At 38.7% G+C, this 19,487-nt stretch overlaps 1 protein-coding gene across 7 annotated transcripts in view; it reads left to right on the forward strand.

Annotated features, from left to right (window-relative positions):
• The window catches only part of atp2b2 (ATPase plasma membrane Ca2+ transporting 2), a 128,457-nt gene that overhangs the window by 22,586 nt on the left and 86,384 nt on the right, over positions 1–19,487 (forward strand). For 2 of the 7 annotated variants that reach the window (XM_023154966.3, XM_014412932.4), the window contains exon 1: positions 12,009–12,200. The exons of the other annotated variants lie outside the window; for them this stretch is intronic. The gene's annotated coding sequence lies outside the window, so the exon portion shown is untranslated. Of the gene's footprint in view, positions 1–12,008; positions 12,201–19,487 lie in introns of those variants that run through there. 7 annotated transcript variants of the gene reach the window in all.

The following is a 19,487-nucleotide window of genomic DNA, read 5'->3' on the forward strand; positions in this document are numbered from 1 at the left end:
CTGTGTGTGTGGTGTGAGGGGGGTTGTACTCTGTGTAGCCTGTGTGAGCTAGCATTATTCTCAGTGCCAGGCAGATCAGTTGCATAGCAACAAGAACTTTTGAGGGCAGGAAATGTTTCACCAGTGGAATGTGTCAAGCACAAGAACAGTAAAAATGGAAAGAGAGAGATACATACTGTACATGTCCCAAAATTCCCATATACAGCTGGGGAAAATTACATAACAGAAAAGACATTTAAATGAAGACCTGAAGAAATCATAACTGCTGGTGATGTCTGGCATTAAACTATCATGCAAAAGACAATCTTGGTAACTATAACTAACGATATTATAGCATCATATGACAGCCAAAATTTCCATTACATCCAGCATAAATGTCATAAGAATATAGACTTTCCTTTTTATGCTCCAATAAAATTGTAGCTATCAGGCGAACTGTACTGTACTCTGTGTTACCTAAACAGGCACATAACAGTCAACAGCTGAGGTATTTAAAGGCTGACTCCAACAATGTTAATTAAAACAGTTGCAATAACTGATAGAAACGTTAGATAGATTTTGTGTGAACTTGTCTTTCAGTCTAATGAAGCATTGTGCTGCATGCTTTGTTCGTACAAGTGCTTGGGGTAAGACAAGCTTCGTTTTATTGAAAACAAAAACCATTTAAAAAGAAATACCAACACGTCATCATAACAAAAGGACAGACTCAGTCAACTTCCAGAGACTAACAAAAATACATCTATGTGTTTTTCCACATTTGCAACACAGAACTTGTAAAGAAGCATAAAGAGTGAGTCTGCATTGCGGGTTGATTGACCTGAGTTTGCGTTCTTATTTTAGCTAGCTTACCAGGGTTTACGACAATGTGTTACAAGCCTAGCTGCAAATGGCTGTAAGCATCTAGATTTAATTATCTATTTGTTCAGGGTTTTTTTCCAATTAGTTAATGTAACGTATTAGCCTATTATTCCCATTATTGTTCCCCATTATTGTAAAAACTGTTAGAAAAAGTATCAAGAAGTCAGACGAGACTCCTTGTTTGGTTTGTTGACTTCTTCATACCTTTTTCTGTTTTTACACTTCCAGTATTTCCCTTCATATTGAAAGTAGGACATAAACTTCTCTGTGTTTCTCCAACCATGTGTACAGACCTGCATTTAGGCTGTCCTGCTGTTCTATCTGTGCCACCACACAGTCAATTATTACAGAAGTGAATAAATCAAGCAACTTTCCTCATGGAAAACCTTTTCTTTTCTTTTCTTTTCTTTTCTTTTCTTTTCTTTTCTTTTCTGTATTTTAGTTGTTTGTAGTCCCTTTTTGGTTAGACAGGGACAACAAAAATACCGGTTGGATTTAGGAAAGGTTAATCATCCATCCATCCATCTTTTTTAAACTCCACTGGGCAGACTTAAACCTATTCTAGGTGTCATAGGATGGGACGCGTGGTACATAATAGACAAGCTGCCACTCTGTGGCAGGGTTAAAATGAGAGCTTTCAGAATGTGCAAGAGTTAACTTACAGAAATCACATTCAGAAATCATTCATCAGTTTTCTGGTGAGGTCTGGGGTTGATTACAGCATGAAGTCAGGCAACTAATTAGTTGATCTACTGCTGAATTTTTATGAATTTGACATGCAAATCATGTGTCATTTGTTTTGTTTGGGGTTTTTTTTGTTGATATTCTATCTCTTTCCACTGAAATAAAACTACCATAAAAGTAGACACTATTCATTTGAGCAAACTTACAAGGGACCAAAAAGTTATTTTCCCCACTTTGTTTCTGTGCTCTATGCTCATAGTCTGCAGTGAAATTTGACATCACCATAAAAAGAAAGCTTATTGGAAATAATTCAGTAATGGATATAGTGTGTCTGATGTTATGCTTTAAAAAAGAAGTAAATGTAAGCATAATTACGCACTAATCGGCTGCATTAAAGTGATATTCTATAGGCTACTTTAAAGCTGCAAAAGTGGCTGGAGTAAGAAGCGCTATTAATGACCCTATAGAGTGCTTACCTTGCAGGGTGTGTGTGTCTGTGTGTGTGTGTGTGTGTGTGTGTGTGTGTGTGTGTGTGTGTGTGTGTGTGTGTGTGTGTGTGTGTGTGTGTGTGTGTGTGTGTGTGTTGAATAGTGCCAGAGGTCAGTGCAGAATCAAGTTAAACAACCGTGCTTCTTGCTGCAGATTATCCTCCCATCCTCCTTTCACCTTTATTTTTGCCACTTATTTTCACCTCTCTGTTGTTCATTAGTGTGACTGACCAGCTGTAACTGGAAATGATACACTAAATGACATTGTAGAGCTTCTCACACCCTTGTTGTCTTGTTTATTCTGTTACAAGTAATTATTTCTGTGAAGGGACTGTAGATTGTTGCCTTTCCAGTAAAGAATGTATCCCTGGCTGTCTTGTATATCTAGCTTCTTTCCTCTTCTGTTTCTTCTGTAGGGATATTCCAGACACATTTCTCAGTTAACTTTAGACATTTTTGGTGAGAAAAAAAAGAGCTGACTGATTGTTTTTCCATCATTGAGGTTTCTTTATGTACCTTACAAACATAAAACTAGTTCAGCTAAAGAAAGAACAAGTAGACTTGCATTTGAACTCCACCTTTACAGGTAATAGTCCCAACCTTAACTTGTTGTCCCACCTAACTTACCTCCTATGGAACTTTTTTATGCCTTATGCTGCTTAACGGATCTGATACGCAGAATTTGCTAAAATGCCCTGACACAGGTTAGCTTTAAGCCTTAGGAAGAGAACCTAGAGAAGGTGTGTATTTCTAATTCCCTCTTACAAAAACTTTACATTCTTCTGAAAAATGATTTTACTCTTTTTGTTTGTTTGTTTTATTTTTGTCTATTGTTGCCAAAAGTTTGTTTCCTAGCCTTGAGGTAGGTTTTTAAGGTACAGAGAGGTGGCCAACATTTTCACTTTTACTGCCCCTTACATATTATTATTATTATTATTATTATTATTATTATTATTATTATTATTATGCAAAATAATTATTGCCTAGGGTAATACAAAAGTAATTATATTAATAAAATAAAAGTAAATAAGTGAATAAAATATTGTAAATTAAAGTAAGTAAATTATGTATTTTATTATATATTTTAAAATTCTGCTTCAGTATTGGAATAAATGTACTGGGCTATTGTTCAATAGTGGACTAAATCAGTGGTGAGAGTAGCATTGTCAGGTTGACAGTACTCACAGTACCTGCAAAGCTTTTCGCTGCATATTCAGTAACAAGTGCCGAAAACCATTATTTTTCACTTGACCTGGGTTCACTGTCTCCACTATAGTGCCTCTTCTCTGCTGTCTGTCCACTGTACATATCAGACAGAGAGGAGAGGTTGTGGCTTCACCAGAAATTTGACTTTGTCAACCTTTTTATTAAAAAACTGGAAGAAAGACCAGCTCTTTAGGGAATCCTGACTTTGCTTTAGCAACTTAATATCACAGGCAATTGTGATCTGTGTGTGTGGCTCCATGAGGTATTAGTTAACCCAGCTCTCTTGCAGATAAAAGATCATGAGTGTAATAGTTTTTTTTCTCACGACAGTCCATCAGACCGTGATCAGCATGCTTATTTGCACTCAGTGTCTGATATTTAGTTTTTTATGTCAACTTTTAGCAACTTAAAAATTGTTCTGACCTAATACGCATTGTCTAGTGTTGTTGAGAAGACTGTTTAACTCAGAGTGAACATTTTCTATCTGCTTTTTAGTCAGTGATATATTGGCGTGCCTAAAACCTTTTAAACTTTCAGTAGTGCATCAGTTTTTATTTGCTTTTGAAAAGTGACAGAGTATTTGGACTCAGAAATAACTTGTGTGTTTGACGTAACAAGAAGATTGGAATTGCCTGGAAATGCTTACAGACATGCTAAACCGATTAATCATGTAGCACAGCTTGAGTCTTACACCTCACCAAAACAAAACCTTTATTTCTCTCAGAGGTGAAGGAACAAGAGCTACATGGACTCTGGAGAGATTGAACAGGTAGTCCAACTTCTCCAGGATTACCCGTGAATATGTGCCATAGAAGGTCCGAATCCTTGGACCCATTGTCAGACTCTACACTCATGCGGTGGGTCCAGGGTTCCTCCTGGTCCACAATAACGCCTGGCCTCATGTGGTGAGACTATGCAGGCAGTTCCTGGAGGATGAAGGAATTGATAACAGTGATTGATCCCTACGCTCGCCTGACTTAAATCCAGCAGAACACCTCTGGGGCAATATGTTTCAGTCCACCTGACACCGTCAAGTTTCACCTCACACTATCCAGGAGCTCAGTGATGCCCTGTTTCAAATCTGATAGGCGATCTACCAGGACACCAGCATTTTAGTTTGAATCTAATATCATTTTACATTAACGTTGGTACAGTATGTAGACATTCCAGCCTACTGGTTTCGCTGGGTTTTTAAAGGTAGAGTGGTGCCAAGAAATAGTTTATCATTCTCTTCTATTTGGATTATTGGTGCCAAAACAAAAAAAAAGAAAAGCTGTTAATCCCCCTCCCCATGGCTCTGATGTCGAATTGTTAGTCTTCCTCAGAGCTCTCAGTGGGCCAATTGTTTTCCTGGAAACCACTGCTTCATGCTGTGAATCAGTCAAATCAGTTGAGTGGTGGGATTTGCAGTTCTGGACTCAGAGAAGAAATACTCAAAGAATGTTTTCTGTTGGAACATTTGTTTTTAACTTTTACATTTAATCCACATTTCAATGCACCCTTGCTCATTTACTTTAGGCTGATAGATAACGAAAGGCCAAGCTCTGACTGTAGACAAATAGGCAATAGACTAGAAAGCATCTGAGTGTCAGCAGGCATTGGATAGGTCGCACTCTTCTCCATGCAGTCAGGTAATCTCTCTCAGGCTTCTTTCTCATTCAAGGCAAGTGCTGCCTCTCTGTCACTCTTCTAATCGGAACGTCTTCTTCTTTGTATTTCGTGTTCGTCCTCCCTGTTCCTGTCTATCATTGTAACTACTTGGTTTAAATTAACTGGCTGTTTTAAATGAAACAAACAAAGAAAAAAACAAAACCGTTGCCCTTTAAAAGTTCCCATCATTTTAAAGCAGCTGATGGAGTGCATTAGTGGCTAATCATGGATAATGAGGCCACTGATGTTGAGGCAATTTTGAACCTGTTATCCTCTGTCTGTACTCAACATGCTCTTTCAAACCTCCTCAGTGGCAGCTGTTTGCACTTTTATACCATTTATCACAGCTTCAAAGCATTCTGACAAATTAAAAAAAGGAATTATTGATTTATCAATTTACATATATGAGTTTTAATATGTGTCATTGTTGTATCTGGCATTTTTGGTGTACACTAATGACTTTGGTATAGTATGAATGACCGTGAAAAGCTGTGAAACTTAAATAAAATATACAGTAAAGGTCTGAAATCTATGTCCTCCTTCACATTTTCCAAAGCCAACCAATGGCCGAATTAGAGACTTTTCCGGGCAGATTCTGGCTCCTGGACCTTATGTTTGACACCCCTGCATTAAACGGTTAAATTATTTATTTATGATCTATGAGGATATTAATTGATAATCACTGTGTTTGTGACTAACCAAGCAGATCTTATGAGAATGGCAATTTAATAATCTATTAAAATGTGCTTATATAATTAAAATGGGAAAATACTACACAGTAAAAAAGTATCACACTCATTACATTATTCAAGCCATGATTCATTATGTTAAACTCGGCTGAGGATGAATTGTATTCATTCACTACCCGCTGTACCTATCCATATGCATGTTCCTGTCTTTTTTTAATAAACTATCTGGAGCTGTCTAGCTCACAGACGTACACTACTGATTAATCTTCTGGCACAGTTTAATCCTCACACCTCACCTCAGCCGCCCATTAATTTCCCTTGGAAATGGAGGAACAAGGACTGAATATATGGCTATTTAGGAGAGAGTATGTGTGTCAGGAGCAAGAGGAGTTGTAAAGGAATAAAAAGAGCAAGGTTGTTTAGATTAATAGCTTTGGACATCCAGCTTTTCTCATCTGTACGCCGCCCAGCTAAACAGGCTTCTGGACCAGACTGCTTTGTTGGGTTATCACTGGAACAATGTTTCTGCTTTTAAAGCTTTGCATCCAAGGGGTAGCAAATCAGAGACAGGTGATGGGTTCTGCCAGCAGGACTGGGCTCAAAATAGACTTCTTCCTAACAAATACCCTAACTGTATATGGTGGCATAGCTTCTTTAAACAAGCGGCTCATTTTGTAAAGTGACAAGTCCAGAAAATAAAATCTTCTCCTTTTACATTGTTCTTTTTGATATAGATTACTAATTAGCAAAGGAAGAAAAGAAGATTAATTTGAATTTTAAAGACACATGTAAATAGACAGCTGGTGTATGCAATCCCAACCTCGGTGAGCCGAGAGGACATTTTCCCCTGCTTTTTGTAGAAATTGCAGTTACGAATGTCGACAGTGAGTATTGCACCCACATTGACACTCTTAGCAACACTCTCTGTAACCTTCTTAAACTTCTGTGTTTACATTTGTTAGGCGTTACAAATGAACAGTTAAATCATTCATTCAACATAGTCACAAATCGCCACAAAGCCAAAATGTCGGCGCACTTTCTGCATCTTAAACTGTGATGCGATTCAACAAAGGACACTGTATTCTATTGAATTCGGTATGCAATACTCACAGTATAACCTGTGTCCTTGCTAAAATGACTCAGCAAATGTAGTGTGAAATATCACAGAATGCCAGCATTGAATAACAGGTTATTTAATCTGATTGATGCAGTGCTAGCCAGATAACACCAGAAATTAATGTACTGTGAATATTTTTTCACCCTTTTTATGCTGGACATGCTACTGTAAGTATAATGGTGTTCTCATTTGTTCCAATACTGCCTTGTATTATTAAAGTGGTAATGTGTATTTCCATGTGGGTCTACCCCTCGGAGTCATACAGTAGAGCCCATCTTTGTTTCTCAGTTGACCCTTGGGAAAGAATAGGATTAGCAAAAAACATGGAAAGAGGTGTTCCCGCACAGGACACATGTTTGGTTCGGTGTCTTCACATGACAGCACGCATAGAAAGACAATTTCTAAATTCATCTTGATGGCTAACTTCCTGTATTTGACACCAAGGATACAGCCTAAATTGGAAGAGCTACAGTGAGTGTTTGCTGATATTTTATGTACTGCTTGCATGATCTGTCATTGTGTAATATCTTCTTGTCCTCTGTCTCTCCTTGCCTTTGGGTTTTGTATGCATGAAGCTTAGCTAAAGACAATTCAACCGAGTTCACCCCAAGAGTCAGACAATGTCTCCCTGTCCGCTGGCTCTGTTTGTTGGAATGAGTACGTGGATGTTAGGTGTCTTGAGTTTTTGTGTGACTATCAGGGTTGTATATGTGTGTTTCTATTAGTCTTAAGGCTTATAGCTGTCCTTAGGGAACTGGAATACGTTCAAAATTACTCCCGGAAAAGGACCTATAGTAGATAAAAGTGAAGAAGAACTGGAAAAAAAGAAATAAGACAGGAAAATTGGATAGTATTGACTTCTATGCCGATTAGGAATTGGGAGTCATAGTATTAAAGAGTATTAAAAAGCTGGAAGCTTTGCTTAACAAAATGTAGACTGAAAAATCTGTTTCTCCTAGCAATATTTATCAATATACAATACTGTACACTGTACATCCCTAGGCTTTCTGAAGGTCTGTTTTTGTTTACCCACTTAAGATTGACCTATGAATCATTCAAACATAGAAAAAGGCAGCTACAGAAGTCTTGAGCCACGATATGGGCGATTGTGGCTCAAGACTTGGGAGTTTACCTTATAATCGGAAGGTTGCCGGTTCGAGCCCCGGCTTGGACAGTCTCGGTCGTTATGTCCTTGGGCACGACACTTCACCCGTTGCCTCTTGGTGATGGTCAGAGGGCCCGGTGGCACCAGTGTTCGGGCAGCCTCGCCTCTGTCAGTGTGCCCCAGGGCAGCTGTGGCTACATGTAGCTTGCCATCACCAGTGTGTGAATGTGTGACTGAATGTGTAAAGCGCTTTGGGGTTCCTACGGACTAGTAAAGCGCTATACAAATACAGGCCATTTACCATTTGTTTACCATATGAACCACTATTGTCTCTACACATAACAGACAACTTAGCAATTGACCAGTTTTGAATTGCACAATGCTACTGCCTGTCACAACAATATATAATTTTTTCCAATTTCTTTAGCCGAATCTTTGAAGAATGCAAAGATGACACAGTTTGACAGGCATAAAATAGCATTTTTGCGTGGTAATTGCAAAGTAATTCCCAAGGAGCTTTTAGCCCAAAACTTGTCATATTGTTGTATTGTGTGCAGTGTGTCCTTAAAAAATTTGAGGAAACTGGACAAGAGGAGGAGAGGAGACAGTAACAGGAACCCGTCTTTAAGAAAAAATCTGACACAGGACATGAGAGATGCATGTGGCCTTTCAGTTGATCCATATACTGCTCACTGAAGCCTCATCCAAAATGGACTCAGTGGAAGGATGGCTGTCAACAACAATAATGAGATATGCTAGATGACACGAGAATTAGACTGAAAATCAGCAGAAACAGGGCTTATGGAGGGATGAATCCAAGTTTGACATTTTTGGCTGAAATCATTGTTAGTTATGCTTGGTGAAGGTCAGGATAACAGTCACCTGTGAAACACAGTGGAGGCTCTGTCATAGTTTGGAACTGCATTTCAACCTTAATGAAATTATGAACATGTAACAAATACGGTCATATTTTCATCTTCAATGCAATACCATCTGGCAAGCATCTGATTAGTAGCAACTTACCTGGATAGAAAAACAAACAACGAGGCACTCAGTCATGGACTGACCTCCCCAGAGCCCAGACCTTAATATTACTGAAGCAGTAGAAAAGAACAGAAGGCCCTTGAATATCCTCCAAGAAACCCAGAGAACTATTCCTGAAGACTCTTGTAACGGTGGACCCAAGAAATACCAGCCGGAGCGACTTTTGACAGTGCAGAACTTTTTATTAAGCTCGGGGTTGTAGTGGACACATATACTCCGCGCTCTCTTTCTCTGCTGTCACGTCCGTCTCCGTCTGTCACTGCCAACACATAAAGAGACACAATCACTGTCAGATCCCAGCACACCTGTTCACCCCGCCCCTGCGCCGCCCCGGGAGCTCACTGCGTCACGCCTCCTCTGCAGCTGGCCAAGGACCACACCCACGCCACAACTCTTTAAAGAAACTGCAAGAAAACTTGTCTAACAGAGTTTAGGCTATGTTGAAGAATAAAGGTGGCCATACCAAATATTGACATTCAGCCAGACTTTGTTTTAAATATTGTGTACTGTATTTTCATGTATGTTTGCACTTTTTTTAAATAAACTACTTGACCTATTTCCCATTCCCCAGAAAAATATTAAGAAATGGAAGGTGTCTCAAGATTTTTGCACAGCACAGTTGTAGACCAGCTGAAGTTTCACTTTTGCTAACTGTTTAAATTTAAAGGAAATACAGACATGCAGCATGTGGGAAACGTATTAGATAAGAGTTGGGGATGCATAATGGTGACCTCTCATTGAGAGAGGTTAGAAACCTTTGGGAGTCATCTCATTAACTGCAAGCATGTGTGCCTGCCCATAGATAGACACAGCCCTGGTCTAATTTTACTCCAGCACTCAGGAGATACTCTGAGGCTTCCGCAATTAATAAGTCTAATGGTTATTGGCAGGAGCTAGAAACCACTATATGGGATGTCTGATTGACCTGAGGTAAACATGACACTTTACGGGTTAACAAATCCCTAAACTGGAAGGAAATGGAGCTTTTACTGATGGAATATAAGGTGCCATTTATAGAAAATCACAGAGAGTATTATACTAATGCGCCTTATAGTCTACTTGCATGGTTGTGATTTAATTAAGACCTATGGCACAAATTTTTCTTAAGCTAAATACACCTGGGTTTTCTCTGGTGCAAAGGCAAGCCTGCAGCATTTTTTTTTTAAATTTAACTACCCTGCAGTATTTGACGGAGTTAAAGCTGACTTTCATGTTAATGAGACAAGTGATAGTTTCATTTGAAAAGTACAGCATCTTACTTTTTAGCAAGTGCTTTAGGATCTCTTCACTCATAAAGGCAAGCAGAAAAATCAGACAAGGAAAATGATGATTTGCCACGATTCTTCCAGGTGGCAGAAACTATTGATGGTTTGTTAGACGGATATTAGCTGTGCAGGACTGTCACCTTCAGCTCTGATTGGCTGTGACGCTACTGTGCTCTTTCTCCCAGGTTTTGGTGCACTGCAGCCCTGAAATCTTGTAGACGTGCTGCATTGATATTCAGGGCCTGTTTCTGATCCCCATCACTGCTCTCATTCTCTCTCTCACCATACTTCACCATAAGCTTCTTAACTAAACTAAGTCACTATACAGGAAATAATGTTATAAAATGTAGTGAAAAGTTATCCAGTCACTACAGTACTGTATGGATCCATTCTAGGTTTTCTGTTCTGTTCTGTTCTGTTCTGTTCTATTCTAGTCATGATCCCGACTTTTGCGAAGATAATTCTATTCACATTATCTGCTTTGTGTTTGTTACCTGCCAGAAACGTCTCTTCACTTCAGACACATCTGCTTCTTACTTCCCCGCAGTTACTTCCCGTTCACCCATTCACTCCCCACCACACAGGACGTTCTCGTACTCTTGTCATTTCGAAGGATGTTTCGTTTCTTAAGGATGAAAAAATGTAATTAAAAGCATCTCATTTTCAAAACCAACTCAAACATTCGGTGTCATTGTTCCCAAACAAACAAGCAAAAAATTTTTTTTCTCTGTCAGTCATTCTGTTGTAGGTATTACTGCTGTATTTGGAATCACTGTCTTGTTGCATGATTCAGTTTCAGTTAGGTTTTAGCTGTCAGAAAGATGGTTTCACATTTATCTCTAGAATGCTTTGGTATACAGAGTCGTTCACCTTACAGTCACTGAGTTGTGACAATGTAATGTACACGTTGAGCAAGAGACAGGAATATAGGCATTGGTAAAGCAGAGTGTGTGTGTGTGTGTGTGTGTGTGTGCGTGCGTGGGGGGGTGGTGATGAAGACATAAAGAGTGTGAGGTTGTACCCTCTCTTCCTCCTCCTCCTCCTCTCTCCCTGCAAGCTGTGATAGGATAAGATCTGGGATACATGAGTGACAGTGTCATGAAACTGTTGCTGTTACCTTCTTCTGGAGCGCCTGGCTTACACAAAGGTCTTGTGTCCTGCAGCTATAATGTCCACTGGGGTGAGCTGTATCCAGGTCTGTGGGTCTTATATGGGAATCCCGATCTGCAGAATGCAAGAATGACGCATGCCCTTGAAAGTTATCCCTCCTCTCCATTTTTATTCACATACTGGCTTCTTCTTTACATCTACAGCTTTTTATCGCGTTTCTGTCTTCAAGGCATTTCAAATCTTGTCCAATCACCTTCTAATTTCTAAATTCTTTGCCTTTCCTTTTTCACTTTGCCCCCCCCCCCCCCCCCCCCCCTTTTCTTTTGTACATCGTTTATTTATTCACTGTACGCCCCACCAGCCCACCCCTCCTCTTTTTTTTTCTTTCCTATCTCTCTTCCTTCTTCTGATATTTCTAAAAACTAGGTTGCATGCATGTCTACACTGGACCTGCTGTTCTGTTCTCGGGGCAAAATGTCAATGAGAGTGAGTAAGAGACCCACAGGGATGTAGAGAACAGGATTCACCATCATATCCTCTCCTTCCTGTCTTTTATCCTCTCTATTCTTATCAATCCAGTTATCGGTCTTTCTGTCTATCTATCTTGAGTGATCCAGTCAGATAGTGGAAGATCTGCTATGCAGCACTGTCCACACACACACACTTTCTCTCTCACGCACACACACAAACACACACACACACACACACACACACACACGCACACATACATACGCCCACCCCTGCTGCCTGCCGACATGGTACAGGCTGTGCATTGAGACAGCCCCAGCTGAGGCAGTAGCAGTGAGAGTGCAGCTTAGCGAGTCTCCACACACACATGCACACCTACACTCACACACACATGCACGCACACATATCGCACGTCGCTGTTGTGCCTAGTCCCCTGCTGCATGTGCCGTTGCAGTATCGTTTTTAGGTGGGATGGTTTTCACGTCACGGTGACGGTGCTTTTAACCTTTCTGCCATGTAAGTATGCGTTGCTCATGTATGAAAATGTAAATTAATCAGCACTTTTGTTTCGGGTATTTTTGTGTGTGTTTGCTGGTTCGATCATTTGCTTTTGATTCTGTTAAATAAATCAGCTGCATGTGAAGACACTGAATTGTACACATTGTTCCATGTGTGTCTCTGGTTTGTGACAAAGAGGACAAAGATAATAATGTAACCCTGTACTGTTATCCAAAATGGTCTAGGAGCAGGTGGTCTGTGAGAGAGGGAGAGGAGAGATGAGGAGATCTGTTAGAGCTGTCTGCACGATCCATCAACACGTGCATAATATATGCAGCGGTGACATTTTTTAAATATGCAGATATGTTGTACAAGTTCTGTCGGTCAATGCTGTGTGTTGGTCTTTGACTTTCAGGTGAAATCAAATGCCCTTGTCTGCAGTTTCTGTATATAAAGATGTTTTATTGCACACCCCTTCTCTCTCTCAGGCCATCTGTTGGCAGAATAAACTCTGCAGTTTCTCTTCTCTGTCATACTTACTGACTGGTTCTGGCATGGCAGCAGGTTTCACTGCTGTAGCTGATCATGTGTTTGCTGTCATTACTGCATTAGCCAACTGACTATTTGGCATGGCCACTGAATTAATTGGGAACATTATCACTTCTCCTCCTTACTCTGTTGGCTGTCAGTTTTTCTTGTCTTGCTGGCTGGGTCTGTGGCACATTCCAATCAGTGGTCAGTGAATTGGTAATTGCATTGGCTGGTTAGTTGATTGGATTTTTGCTTGTCTGATCAACTGACTGGACTGATCGTCTCTGCAACTGACTGACAGGGTCAATAGCTTTTCGTCTGGTTGGCTAACCAGAATCGGACACTTTGGTTCACATGTAGTCAGTGTGACAGTTGTAAAAAAAGTCAGCCATTTGCATAGCCACCAAGTTATTCATGCATTCATTCATACAGTCAGTCAGCAAGTCTGCCGTCCAATCATTCAGCTGTACTCTAAGATAGGCTGTCATAGGAAATTGATCGTGCCTCTATTAGGGCTGCGATGACTGTGTGACCTCAACCATCATCTCCACTGCACCAAGACAGCCGGGCAACTCAAATGAGTGTCCCCATTTTATTGCCGTGTTCTTGCTTTTTCCCCTCTTCATGTTTTGCTTGCTCGTTATGTTCAGATAATAAGACATAGATAATAAAAGTGCAAATGTGTGCATAAAAATTAAAAATGGAATACTTTGGAGGCAAAAAGAAGAAAAAAGGTAACATATTCATGAGAATTTAAAAATGTTGTGCCAAAGTGTGTATCTGTTTAGAGTAAACCTTGTGAATTCAGTGTAATTACTTTAACCAAGTTTGTAACTCGCAAAAAAACCCAAATAGCAATTTCCATAGCCACTTGTTCCCCAGGATGGAAGAGTCCCTACAAATTAATACATTTTTTGTGTATAATGACCTTTAACCTGTGAAGAAATATTTATACACTAATAGTAATGGTAAATGGCCTGTATTTGTATAGCGCTTTTACTAGTCCCACCTAGGGACCCCAAAGCGCTTTACACACCCAGTCATCCACCCATTCACACACACTGTTGGAGGCAAGCTACAGTTGTAGCCACAGCTGCCCTGGGGCAGACTGACAGTAGCGAGGCTGCCATATCGCGCCATCAGCCCTTCTGGCCAACACCAGTAGGCGGTAGGTGAAGTGTCTTGCCCAAGGACACAACGACTGAGACTGTCCGAGCCGGGGCTCGAACCAGCAACCTTCCGAGTTACCTTACAAGGCGAACTCCCAACTCTTGAGCCATGATCGCCCATAATAGTGGTGGTCTTTCCTGGATGATTGTCCCTCCCTGCATCTATGGAGGTTCACTGAATTATGAGTATGAGTATTATGATACGATTCCCATATATGACCTTCACAGTCATATCATAAATGCACACAGAATGTGCTCTCCACCCTTGTTGAAAAAAAGAGTACCATCCTTCCAAAAGATTTTCAGAGAGCTGGACAATCATTTCCAAGACACATTGGATGAGTTTAGACTGCATGTGGCATGACTTTTTGTCATTTAGTTTCTTGCCTGTCTGTAAATATAAATTATTTTGTCATTGTATGATTTATTTATCACTAGGAAGGATAACTAATTACAGTCAATGCATATCACCTACAGATACAATCCATATGTTGCTCTGCTTTCTTATACACTTCTGTAGCCGAGAGTGGTGCATGCACCTCATTATTTTTGCTGTGTCATCATCACGTCTTAGGATCTTACAGCTTAAAGACAAATAAAAATGATAAGCAAGGCTAACCCTTAACCCTATTTTACCTTAAAAAAGAACTAATATGTAATGTAATGTGATCAATTCTTGCCTTAAATGACAGGAATTGATAGATAACATATAGCAACTTCATTGCTTATTTTTCTTTTATAAGCATTTCTGTCAGTGAAGGAAAGCTATTTTAAAAACCTGATTAGTGGAAAGAAGAAAAAGAGGAGACTGAGACGTATAAATATAGGATTTGGCTGAAAGGGACAAGGCTGCCATTGAGCCAGTTTAAATTCAATTCTTACTCCTACTTCAGCCAAACAATATCATGTCTGGAGTAAATGCAGCAACGAAGGCAGGAACAAGAATAAAAGGTGGAGAGGTACGATGAAACTGAATGAAAGAAGGAACATTGCAATCCAATGAGGTGGCCATCATTTTCTAGGGTTAGTGAGTATTGATATACAGTTGTGTGTGGATTGTACAAGTTAGTGGAAGTTTAAGATCTGTAATTTAAAAACCAAAATGAAACCAAAGAAAAACTTGACTTAAAATCTCTACGTGTGATTTAATGTAATTTCCATGGACTAATGATTTATTGTGCTTTATGTGCAGTTTAGAAACATTAAGTATATTAAGTAAATTATATATTTTATATATTAAGCTGAGTTCCTTAAATAGAAAAGGTATTCTGTTAAGGACAAATTCATATCAGGTACCATATCCATGCCAACTTTATTTATAAATCACTTTAAAAACAGCCTCGCAGGTAGAAGTGCTGCAGGTGATGGAATAAAAGTTTGAGCACTTTTGTTGTTGATGGTTTTTGTTTCCTCCAGTCATGAAATCTTTCAAATTTTTGAAAGAAAAATATTTTGGCTGGTGAGACAGTGTGAAAAAAATGCACCTCTGATAACAAGTGTTCATAAGATGGGTTGAAAGCCTGGGTGTGAAGCAATTGAAGACAGCCACTTGACATTGACACCCACTTGCTTTGAGTGTAGTGACACATTAGAGAGTCCAGTGTTTTTTCTTTCCAAATTTTTCTCAGGTGAAAATACTTTTAGTTTTCCTACTGTGTGAAAATCTGACAGCACAAAGTGGGTTTGTACATAGGTGTATGACACAATGACTAATAATTTTTCCTCCATGTCTATTCCTGTCTTGTAAGCGATCATATTTTTGGTGTCTTGCCTGCTGATTGTTTGAAATCACTTTTTATAGTGTCCTGGTGATTCAGGATGTGTTTGACATGGTGAGCTGTGAGCTAGTAGTTGATGTTATTTTCTCGGCTTTCCTTTGTGTAAGTGTATAATCTGAATTGATTCCATAAAATGTTGATTCCATAAATTAAAGTTGAAATGAGATATAGATAGCCGTGTGTTGAGGACTAGAAGCACGCGTTGCTGTTTGATAATGGGACAGCAAAGGCTGAAACGTTCAGATCTTGCATCTAGGAGCTTGTGCCAATACAGCAGTGTAACACGTGACATTTGTTGGATGTGGTATTCTCTTGAAGTGAAATTGTTTGCATTGCTTCTGATAGTATTTTTTCATCTACTTTGCTTTCTTCGCTGCTAAGAATTATTATGAGGAGAAAGAAATAGTGACGTTATAAACCCAATAAAATATCATATCATCAGCAGCTCATGCTTGATGAAACATTGGTGCCGCACTTGCTAACACTAACACATACATGTAGTGTTAGCAAGCTTTTTATAAGGTCTTGGTTATTGCTTTACTGGTTACTACTACTGGTTAAAAAGACCAACTTCATTCATCATGAATTGATCATTGCAGCATGATAAATGGATGCTTTTTCTATTTTTTTCTATGTATTTGATATTTCTGTGAGAAGGTAATGAATATTTGTAATTATAATTAGGATATTTGGATTATCGCATAGAACGTGTTGAATTTGTTTATTGATGATGGGTTTTTATGTGTATTTCTATTTATTTAACTGCAGATGGAAACTAAATGTGGTGAAGTGCATCTTTCTATTTAGATGAATGTTTTTTCATACATTGCGCCTGACAGAAAGAAGAAGAAAAAAAAAAAGTCTAAAATAATCAATAAAAAAATCAAATCGAATCCACACCATAGTTTTTAATCAGCAACTCTATTATTTAGACCAGTCAGTCATTTCTAAGATGTTGCAAATCAGAATGTTATTTTAACATCAACATTTTCTGTCGTCCATGAATCATGTCGTTTTTGTAACGGCAGGCTCTGAACAAGCTAGCTTAAGTTGATGTTTATCAATTTAGTAACAACAAGAGGTTGGCTGTTACTAAAGGATCTCAGAGTTATGGTTGTATAAGTACCTAATACTTGAATTTAAAGTATGATAAATTAAATAATGTTTTAGATTATTAGTATTATTAGATAAAATTAAATGTAATGGTGTCAAATGTAGGGATGTCGATCCATAAAGTTATATAGGCTAACTACTGTTAAAGTTAAATTAGTTACTACTAATAATAAAAAAAATATCATATTTTGTTTGAATGACTTGAAAAATTTTAATTTCCAGGCAAACTTCAAAGGAAACTGTAGTGCTTCCCTTCTCTCCTCTTCTTTTGTCTACTCTCCTACATCACAGTTCGCTTCCATGTGTTGAATTTAAATAGCCCAATAACTCCCTCATGATTTTTTGAAGCCTCATCTGGAGCAAGGAGAGGGCCACGGCAGCCTTTTTTCTTTTCGTCTAGCAGTGACCTTGCAGTAGGAAGTTAATATAACATATGTGTGTGTGTGCAGGCATGTTTGTGTCCATGTGTCAGAATGCACAGAATACAGCATATGCATATACATAAGAAGTATGAGGTCTATGATTTTGCTTAATAGACGATAACTATGGGTAAATATACATGAATGAATGTATATATGGCTAATATGTCTAAATTATCAGTACATCCAATTTCCACAGGGGAAAAACAAAAACAAATCAAATTCTGCCTTTCAGTCTTCAGATTGCATCTAATCTTGATACTTAATCAAGATAAGAAAACTATGTGTCACATTATAATGTGCTTATTCAGTTCTAGTTTGAAACATGTGAAACTGAACAGACTGCTGCTGGTGCTAATTCCGGTGATAAATGGGTTCTGGTGGACTAAAATGGCTACCAGTAAAGCTTTTGTAAGCCCGCTCTTTTGTTCTATTAACAGTTAGATAGATGTGCTCTACTGCATGCATACTGCAGCCAGTATTACACAATTTCAGTTCCTTCTTATCTTCCCGCAGACAGCTGAATTCAACGTTGTCTCTTTCTCTATTTTTGGACTATTTCTCAGTGAAACCTGGAACATCGGTATGATTCCTTTTATTCTTTTGCCTGAACAGATGATTTCTACACCAGACACAGACAGTGACACAAACATATCACCACACTGAGACATTTTAGCTGTTTTGTAGATGTGCACGGTCTCATCAGGGAGATTGGTTACAGAACCAATTTGTCACATGCATTTGTCAAACTCCGCCTAATGTAAGATCCTAACAGACTCTAGTCCGTCTCCAGGAAGATTCCAGCATTATATAATGAACCACTGGTGGGCAGAGAAGCACGCAGGCACAAGGAGGTGAGCCGACAAAGGAGAAGTTTAAAGAGAGCACAGGCAGACAGATGGGATGGTTTATTTAAATCCAAAAAATTAGAATAGTTATATTCTGATATTTAGAAGTAGACATAAAAACATAATACCTGTGAACTGATTTGATGTCACACAAGAATTTCTTTTTGTTTTCATGACTGTCTACCTGAAATGACTAAACACACACACACACACACACACACACACACACACACACACACACACACGCACACACACACACACACACACACACACACACACACACACACACACAAAGATGTGCATAAGTGTGCATATGTCATCTGACAGGTATAAGTAATTCTAGCCACAAGTTTCTCTGTGACCAGTATTTAAAACAGACCAGGCTTGTATAAAATGAATAAATGGATGACACAGCTGGCGCTAATTAGCTTTCAGCTGGAGGATTAACAGCTTTATTTGCTTGTTTTCTGACCTGTATGTGATCATCAGTTGTACCGCACTGATTTTTTTTTAGACGTTTAAATCTTGCAACGTTAAGTCCAAATGGTGACAGGCTACAGCGTGTGTTTGGATTAGATGCTGACGAGTGCTCGCATTAGATGTTGTGCTTCCACCACACACAACACTTTGTTTTTTTTGTGTATGACTTAGATGATGATGAACGAGGTCTAGCAGTCTGCGATCCTTTTAATCCTATGCAGGCTTCCCATGTTGGACTTGTTAAAGTTAAATGTGACACCCAGTGTTTACAGCAATGTTAATATTCTAAAGCTACTTTTGGCTGCTCCCTTATTTACAAGGGTCACCACACACTCTAAAAAGGAATTCAGAGGCTTAGTAAATATCACTATAAATATAAGTTAGATGAGCCTGAGATAAAATATCCTTATAGTAATTATCTGAGTTTGATAAGTTGAAATAAATGTCTAAAATGTTAAATTATATTTTGTGTTAAATTAAGGTATTCATTTACATCTCAGGCAAAAAATTCAGTATGTGGTTCACAGAATACCTTCTTTGCATGTGCTTAATATTTTTGTTTAAAATGGAATCAAAATATTTGAGAAATAGGTGTCTATACTCATCAGTATCTTGTACTAAAATCATTAATTATTCAAATCAATATTATTTATTGTCAGCAACTACAACTGAAAAGTGTAATTAAAACATGATAACGTAGAGTAATTGAGTACCATGAGCCTTTTTCATTGTTTTGTTCATTTTGTTTTTTAAATAATCTGAGCTTTTGTGTTTGCTCTCATGGAAAAATGTTTAACATGTGGTCATTTTTCATACATGTATTATGAAAAACACAACTACATATTAGTTTGTTTGGTTTTTTAGACTTAGACTACCAGTGAAATACAATAACATTCATATTTGAATGTTAGGGGGCGGTCGTGGCTCAAGAGTTGGCAGTTTGTCTTGTAATCGGAAGGTTGCCGGT

Source organism: Maylandia zebra, linkage group LG5 (assembly GCF_041146795.1).
Source record: "Maylandia zebra isolate NMK-2024a linkage group LG5, Mzebra_GT3a, whole genome shotgun sequence".
Lineage (NCBI taxonomy): Eukaryota > Metazoa > Chordata > Actinopteri > Cichliformes > Cichlidae > Maylandia > Maylandia zebra.